The 9,252-nt window shown below is 44.6% G+C and overlaps 1 pseudogene; it reads right to left on the reverse strand.

The window, feature by feature from the left end:
- Window positions 1–7,076, reverse strand: part of LOC133385756 (nucleoprotein TPR-like) — a 36,517-nt pseudogene extending 29,441 nt beyond the window's left edge.
- Between the last annotated feature and the right edge of the window lie 2,176 nt (window positions 7,077–9,252).

Genomic DNA, 9,252 nt, shown 5'->3' on the forward strand with positions numbered 1-9,252 from the left:
TAACCAAACAGAGGTTTTTATTGTATTGACAAAACGTTTCAGCTTCCGCCTTCATCAGCTGCTAATATACAAGTGCTGTTACAAGGTTGCAGTTATAGAGCTTTGAGGATGGAATGCTCAGAGGGGCTTCATTTGCAGAAGCTCAGTGATGCTGGTACTGTCCTCCAGGTTCAGGCCATGTGGTGCAGGTTCACATTGCCACTATGTTTTGTAAATTTAAGTCAATGTACAGAGAAATCCTTTCAGTAGCTGTGCTGTTACCTGAGACAGTTGGGCGGCCAGGATTGTTGGCTTTGTGGATTTTAGGCACCATGTAAAACTGCTGGTCTCCTTGTTAATCCAAAACCCACCCCTGGAAGGTTTTACATGCTGCCTAAAATCCACAAAGCCAACAATCCTGGCCGCCCAATTGCCTCAGGTAACAGCACAGCTACTGAAAAGATTTCTCTGTACATTGACTTAAATGTACAAAACATGGTGCAAAACCTCCCATCATATATCAAAGACACCAAGGACTTCTTGCTTAAAATTGAGTCTTTAAACAAGCAGTATCAATTCCACAACAATACTAGCTACTTTAGATGTCACATCTCTTTACACCAATATACCACATAACGATGGGATTCAGGCTTTAAATGAGTTCCTTAACACCAGGAATACAAACAATCCTCCAACACAGGTTATCACAGCTTTAGCTATACTAGTCCTGACTTGCAACAACTTTACATTCAATAGAGAACACTACCTGCAACTGCTATGGGGACTCGCATGGCTCCATCATATGCAAATCTCTTTATGGGTAAACTGGAACAGGAGATCCTCAAAAAGGCCATCAACGAACCACTTATATGGTGGCGATACATTGATGACATCTTTATGGTCTGGACAAATGGTAAAGAGAGTTTAGAACAATTTAAAAATTACATCAACTCTATCCATCCATCTACATTTAATAGTACAAATGACAATCCGCACATCCCTTTTCTGGATGTCCTTCTTACCATTGAAAAGAATAAAATATCCACTGATCTCTACAGCAAACCCACTGATGCCCGCACCTATTTGAACTGAAAATCCTGCCATCCTAGGCATATAAAGAAAAACATTGTGTATAGCTTAGCTCTGAGAATTATGGAATAGCCTCCCCGAAGAGGTACGCCTGGCGCCTACATTATTATCTTTCCGGCGCCAGGTAAAGAACTCAAACAGCACCGTGGTATACCCCGGAGCTGAGAGTGATGAAGCAAGAGAGAAGGATGCTAGAGTGCAGGTGGAGGCGAACTCCTGACAGATGTAGTCATTCTTTGGTGAGTGCTTCCACTAAGTTGTATGTAAAAGCGGTTAGGGCGGCAAAAAAGTCTTATTTTGCTGCCACCATTAGATCATCTCTTTGCTGCCCAGCGGAGCTTTTTAGGGTGGTACGAGGGCTTCTACATTCTGGCCCTCATGATACTAAGGAAACATTGGAAGCCCGCTGCAACGAATTTGCGGAGCACTTCCAGGACAAGATTGCTTGCATCCGTCGGGACTTAGACTCTGATGTTATGACAGATGACTCCATTGAAGTGTCCAGAACGCGGCCTTGTCCTTTATTGTTGGATGAATTTCAGTTGGTGCAGCTCGAGGAAGTGGACAAGGTGCTTGGAATGGTGCGGGCGACCACGTCTGCCCTGGACCCTTGCCCATCTTGGCTGATGAAGGCCGGCAGGGCTGTAACCACCGGCTGGGCCAAAGAGGTGATAAATGCCTCCTTGAGAGAGGGAGTAGTCCCTGGTAGTCTCAAGGAGGCAGTAGTGAGACCTCTTCTAAAGAAACCTTCTTTGGACCCAGATGTTTTGAACAACTATAGACCGGTGGCGAATGTCCCTTTTTTGGGCAAGGTCTTGGAGCGGGTGGTCGCCGGCCAGCTCCAGGCGCTTTTGGATGAAACCGATTATCTGGATCCGTTTCAATCCGGTTTTAGGCCCGGTTTTGGCACTGAAACAGCCTTGGTCGCCCTGTATGATAACCTTTGTTGGGAGAGGGACAGGGGGAGTGTGACTCTGTTGATTCTCCTTGATCTCTCAGCGGCGTTTGATACCATCGACCATGGTATCCTTCTGGGGAGGCTTGCGGAGTTGGGAGTTGGGGGCACTGCTTGGCAGTGGCTCTGCTCCTACTTAGCGGATCGTCGCCAGAAGGTAGTGCTTGGGGAACATTGTTCGACACCCTGGACTCTCCATTGTGGAGTCCCTCAGGGGTCGGTTTTGTCCCCCATGCTCTTTAACATCTACATGCAGCCTCTGGGTGCGGTCATCAGGAGTTTTGGAGTGCATTGCCATCAGTACGCTGATGACACACAGCTCTACTTCTCCTTTTCATCTTCTTCAGGTGAGGCTGTTGATGTGCTGAACCATTGCCTGACCGCGATAATGGACTGGATGAGAGCTAATAAACTGAAACTCAATCCAGACAAGACTGAGACACTGTTGGTGAGCTCTTTACCTGCCCAGATGGTGGATGTTCATCCTGTTCTAGATGGGGTTACACTCCCCTTGAAGGAACAGGTTCGTAGTTTGGGGGTCCTTTTTGACCCTTCCTTGTCGCTTGAGGCTCAAGTGGCCTCGGTGGCACGGAATGCGTTTTACCATCTTCGCTTAGTAGCCCAACTATGCCCCTATCTGGACAATGACGATCTCGCCTCAGTTGTTCACGTCTGGTAACTTCTAGATTGGACTACTGTAATGCGCTCTACATAGGGCTGCCCTTGAAGACCGTTTGGAAACTTCAGCTAGTGCAAAACGCGGCAGCCAGGTTGTTGACGAGGACCCATCGGTCCGCGCATGTAACACCTGTCCTGGCCCGTTTGCACTGGCTACCTATCTGTTTCTGAGCCAGATTCAAGGTGCTGGTTTTGACCTATAAAGCCTTACATGGTGCGGGACAGTAATACCTTGTGGAACGCCTCTCCCGCTATGAACCTACCCGTCCACTTCGTTCAATATCTAAGGCCCTCCTCTGGGTACCAACTCATCAGGATGCCCGGAGGATTGTTATTAGATCTAGGGCCTTCTCTGTGGTGGCCCCCGGACTGTGGAACAGCCTACCTGAGGAGATACGCCTGGCGCCTATGGTACTTTCTTTTAGGCGCCAGGTTAAGACCTGGCTATACTCCCAGGCATTTTAATGTTCAATGTTTCATATTCAATGTTTTTAGTTTAACTTGCTGCTATTTGTTATTGATTTTATTGTAATATTGTATTTTAATCCTGTTTTGTTCACCGCCCAGAGAGCTACTCACTACGGGCGGTTTATAAATGAAATGAAATAAATAAAATAAATAAATAAAGACCTTCTTATGCTCCCAGGCATTTTAATCATTTTAATCTTTTTATCTTTTTAATCTTGTAATACTAATCCTTTTATCATCTTATATTTTGTTTAATTGTATTTTGTTTTCATTGTGTCATATGTTTTTGATTTTATTATTATGATGTATGTATTTTATCCTATTCTGTTTACCACCCTGAGAGCTACTTGCTATGGGCAGTATATAAATGCAACAAAATAAAAAAATAAAAAAATAAAAAATATAAAGAAAATATAAAGAAGAACATTGTGTATAGCTTAGCTCTGAGAATTAAACTTATTTGCAACACTGAAGATAAATACCAGAGAAGGATCAGTGAACTTAAAGAACACCTTCTTTTCAGAGGATATCCTTTACATATTATCGATTGCAACATGCACTCAGCCTCCATTCTGTCCAGAGAAAACCTCTTCCATCATACTGAGGTGTCGAAGAGCAGAGAGCAACGGATTCCATTTGTGGTGGATTTCCATCCAGCATCTCTTAACTATCACCGAGCAATCAGGGAGAGCTACCCATTGCTGGCCAACTCTGAACATCTTGCTAGAGCCATCAGCAGGCCTCCTGTTGTAGCATTTTGCCAGCCTCCTAATTTGCACAGACAGTGAGAGCTGTGGTTAAGCCACCTATCACCAATCCTGGGTCTCATCCTTGTCACTCCAAACGCTGTAACACCTGTGTGTACCTCAGGGAGACAGCCACTTTTACAAGCACTAGGACAGGCAGGACCTATTACATCAAACAGAACATCACCTGCAGGTCCTGCAATATAATTTATGTCATCAAATGCAAAAGACCAGGATGTCATATCCAATACATAGGAAAAAACACAACTGACCTACACACACAATTCAGGAACCACAAATGGACAATCTTAACAAAAAAAGTGGAGCAACCAGTTGCAAAACATTTCAACATTGAGGGTCACAGCCTGTTGGACTTTTGTATAACAGCGATAGAGATGCCAACAGATCCAACAGCATTGATTAAAAAGGGAGAACTTTTGGATTTACTCTCTGGACACATTGGCACCACATGGCCTGAACCTGGAGTACAGTACCACCACTACTTAACTTCTGCAAATGATGCCCCTCTGAGCATTCCATCCTCAATGCTCTATAACTGCCACCTTGGTAGCAGCATTTGTATGTTGGCAGCTGATGAAGGCGGAAGCTGAAACGTTTTGGTATTCCAATAAAAACCTCTCTTTTGTTAATCACAATTAGGTGCATATATTTTTAGGTGATTCCTTACAGGTATCCAGAGCAAGTTTGGGTGAAAAATTACTTACATTGGGGGTTCAAAAGATGGGGCTGTGCTAGCTAGCACATCTTTGTTCTCCCCTCATTGAATAAGAATGCCTGAATATGCCTGAAAGAACATGGAAAGAGAAAGGTTGTTCTATAAGAATCCTTATTGAGATCGCTTTTAATAATGTACACTAGGGGTATGTAGTGACCACAAGATTCACCTTGTATCTGTAATATTTGAAAGCAGCCCTGTCTGTTTAGTATCTGGCATGTGCCATTCTGATTCAGTTTGTTATTCTGGTTCGAATTCAAAGGTCTGTTTCACTCCCACTGGCTATACTGGGGCATCAAAAAATGACTCAGACTTGTTTTTCCTATTCACATGATAAAATTTGCAGACAAAGGAGTTTCTTCTTAGTGTATTAAGCCTATCACATTTCAGGCAGATCCATACATGGGTTTTCATGATGGGAACCTTTAAGGTTTATTTCTTTAAAAGGAGAAAAGCAAAGCACATTGCTTCCATACTGATGCTATTTTCAGGTGGGGTTCAATAATATCCTGGCAAATTCAAGTTGTGCTCTTAAAGTTGCTTTGGAGGGCTTGGAGAACAAAACCCATTTCATCAAAAGATCAATCTTTTTTGTAATAAGGAAAGTGAGAGGAAATACACTGGAATATGTGAGATAACACTTGCTTGACACTATGTTGTCTAACCTCCCCACAAACAAATCAGTATAAATGTTCAATAAACAGACTATCTGGAAGTGACCAAGGTCTCTAACTTTTTTTTTTTTTTTGCCAGAATTGGATGCAGATTTCAGGCTTGGCTCCCCTTCCAAGGGGATTCAGCCTACCAAATTTCAGCCTACCAAGAAGCACAGTGGTTTTCCCACAACTGCAGTCTTACCGTTTTGGGGTGGAAAAACAAAGAATGTTCTCTTCCCAGTTTTTTTTTTTTGGGGGGGGCAATCTGTTTGAATACTGGGGACATGAGGGAGGTGTTCCTGGGTAAGAAACTTGCCAAATTCCAGACAAACAGATCCTGGGGCTATCATGCTAGCTGATTTTGTCTGCATTATATATAATGCCACTTATGCCCTGCTCTCATTGTCAAAACTCGGAGAATGATGACTCATGTGCTTACTTCAACACACACACACACCCAAAGTCACACTAATTGGAGTACACTGGGAAAATAAATGACTGTGATTAAAAGTGAGACCTGACTGTTAAAATGAAAGATCCCCCATCTCTTCACCCCTTCCCTCTCCTCTATATCCCCTACCCTCTGGTTTATGGTTTTGGTTTCTCCCTGGAGAACAGCCCATCAGATGGGAAACAGCACCACCTAGCGTCAGCAGGCAGGAATCGTATGTTTTTTGGGGAAGTAGCAACCCTCGAGAAACCCCAGACCATTCCTGCCTCCTGCATCTAGGTGGATGGTTTTTTCCCTCGCTCTTGCTGAGTAGCCTCATTTGTCTACTTTTTCTAACCCTATCTTATCTTTTCATTTTCCTTTGTTTATCTGGTCCTCTCCCGTTTCCCAGTGTGTGTCACTGACCCTCGCTGGCCGTTTTTTCTGCTAGTTTTTTCTTTTCCCCCTGCCTACCACTCCGTTGGTTTTTTACAGTGGCAGTGAGGCTAGCACCCCTTTTGTGCCTTCACCTTCTTTTTGAGTCTTTCAGAGAGCTTCTTCTGTCTCCCTCTCACCCTGTCTACACCACTTGCTTTCCTCAGTGGCTGGTGAGCTCCTAACTGTTTTTTAAAACAACAACAAAGAACTTTTTCTTACTTTTCAATCTTTCCTGATCCACTGCAGGGAAAGTTTATTGTGGGACCGAATTAGTGTCCATATTCACACTAACATAGAGGCAGTTTGAAAAATGCTACCTCCACGCCTCCAACCAGTGCGTGTGAGTTGAGCAGTCTGTATCATAAGCTTTCTCCGCGTCCCCCACCCGTGCGTGTGAGTTGAGCTGTGCTGTCATGGCAGATATATATTTCTTGTTGCTGAGATCCAGGATCAGAAAAGTGGCACAGTCATGCCAGATGATGCCAATGACATATCCATTCTACATGCAGAGTCCTCTGCCTCTGCGGCACATCCCTCTGTAGTGCCTGCTTCAACTTCCATATTACAGCACCAAAAGGCCTTAAAAAGAGAGAGCATCGCAAAGCTGCCTCTCATGCTCACACTACTGAGAGTGTACAGCATAAGGCAAATGACAAACCTCATCAGGCACAACTGAAGTCCACTGTTACCAAGGCCACTAAGAGAGCTCTGTACATTGCCATGCCAGAGCATCCAGCCATGAAACTGTCTGCATGTGGTGGCCATTCAGTTGCTGACAGAGAGTGTGTTGAACATCTCCTGCCTCAGTCATCTGCCACATACCTTCACCCACCTCCACTTCCACCTGGTCCTCAAATGTTTGCATTTGACTCCTGAGGCCTGCCCGACTCAAAGATGCCATTTTGCGTGTTTTTTCAAATGAATTGTTGCAGCGACCTTCAGGGTCCACTTTCTGCCTTTTTTATTGGAAGCACTAGAACAGCAGGTTCAGTGTTTCTAAGAGACCTGATTTCCCTTATTCCTAGGCCTGAACCAGCAGCAGGCCGTTTTCAGAGCAACTGTAGAATACTGTGGTGGCTCCTGTAGGAGGCCTCAGTGTGGTGAAGGCATATGGATTGCCTCATGGGCTTCAGTTCCAAAGCTCCAGTTGTCCTAAGACCTGAGTAGCAGCAGGCCATCTCCAGAGGCAAAATATAATATTCTGGTAGCTCCTCCAGAGGACCTCAGTGTGGGGGGGACATATGAATTGCCTCATGAGCCTCAGCTCAAAGCTCCACTTCTCCCAGGCCTGCACAGCAGCAGGACATTTACAGAGGCAACAGTAGAATAACCTGGTGGTTAATCTTGGGGCCTCAGTGTAGTGAAGGTATATGAACTGTTTCATGAGCTTCAGCTCAAAGCTCCAGTCTGCCCCTCTGAACTGTTGCAGTTCTTCATAACTGTCGGTGTAAATTTTTACAGCCCATCATAGGGTGCCTCAGTGTAGAGAGGGTATTTGAACTGCTCATAAGCTTCAGCACAAAGCTCCAGTCTGAACAGTTGCAGCCTTCGTATCTGTGCAATTCTTGACTTTATTCAGTGACTTCCTTAAAGAGGAGGTTCTTACTGTCATCCTGGAGGGGAAAACATAAATAAGCAAGATAAGTAAATTAAGCTGAAGACAGCTTTATCAATTACATGACGCTTTCCGCTATTTCTAGAGCGTCAGGCAAAGCTCCATTTTTCTTCTCTCAATAGTTGCAGCCCTTCATAACTGTCTGAGTAAATAACGGGATTCATCCGGGAACTTCCTTGGAAGATTTAGGGGTTCCATGGTTTTCCTCCTGGGTAAACATACCTTAGCAAGATATTGTAAATTAAACTGATTGCTTGGTTAAGTCTTGCCCTTTGCCAATAGGTTTCTGGGCGACTTAGGCAATTTAAAATCCCGTTTAGCCTTTGGGCTTACTTTGCTGTTTCACCCCCCACCTGTGTGTGTGAGTTGAGCTGTGCTGTCATGGCGGATATAGCTTTTATGACTGGAGTCCAAGATCAGAACAGTGGCTCTGTCATGCCAATGGCATTGTTGCAGAGCCCTCTAATTCTGAGCCACATTCTTCTAAGGTGTCTGTCATATCACAGTACAAAAAGGCCATTAAAAAGAAGAAGCACCGTAAAGCTGCCTCTCACGTTCATGCTATAGAGAGGGTACAGCATAAGGCCAGCGAGAAAATTGAAAATGTAAAGCAATTAAAAACAACAACAAGAAGTGATAAGCCTCTTCAGTTACAAACACAAACGGTTACCAGGGCCTCTAAGAGAGCACTGTACATCGGTGCTCAAGAGCATACTATGGCTGGCAAGCAATGTACTGAATCCCATCTGCCTGTACCTGTGCCTCAGTTATCTGTTGGTGGCTCTAACCCACCTCCACATCATCCAGGCCCTCAAATTTTGCAGTTAACCCCTGAGGCTCTAACCCAACTCAAAGATGCTTTGCTGAACGTTTTCTCCAATGAATTCTTACAAAGGCCTCCACAGGGTCCTCTATCTGTGCACACGCAGACACGCACTACTGACAAACATTATGCTACTAACCCATTATCTCAAAACACGTGTATGGACAATGGTCGTTCCTCAGAGGTGGAAGACCATGGAGAGCCTGATCCATTCATGAACTCTGTACCCTTGGGTCCTTTCGCTATTCAATCCAAAGGTGCTGGGGCTGCCATGGACTGCCCTGAATCATTACAGGAGTCCTGCAGCGATGAAGGAGAGTGGAGTGATGGGCCTATAGTGCAAGAACGTTTGTCTCATAGACTCTTCCAACCAGTACATTTTGTGTCTCTACTATAAAAAACCTTAGAGGCCTTGAACTTGAATGACGCTGCTAGAGATCCAGCTGCAGTCCCAGGGCCCTCTAAAAGTGCATTGGTTTTAAAAAAGCCCATCTCCTCAGTTCGTCATATACCACTTGTGGGACCACTGGGGATTCTGAGAATGCTGTTGTTTTAAGGGATGCAATGGCCACCATCTTGTTGTGTGAGGTCCCATCTTAACATGCCTGACACACCTCAGCAATCTACTTAGCACAATTT

Source organism: Rhineura floridana, chromosome 5 (assembly GCF_030035675.1).
Source record: "Rhineura floridana isolate rRhiFlo1 chromosome 5, rRhiFlo1.hap2, whole genome shotgun sequence".
Lineage (NCBI taxonomy): Eukaryota > Metazoa > Chordata > Lepidosauria > Squamata > Rhineuridae > Rhineura > Rhineura floridana.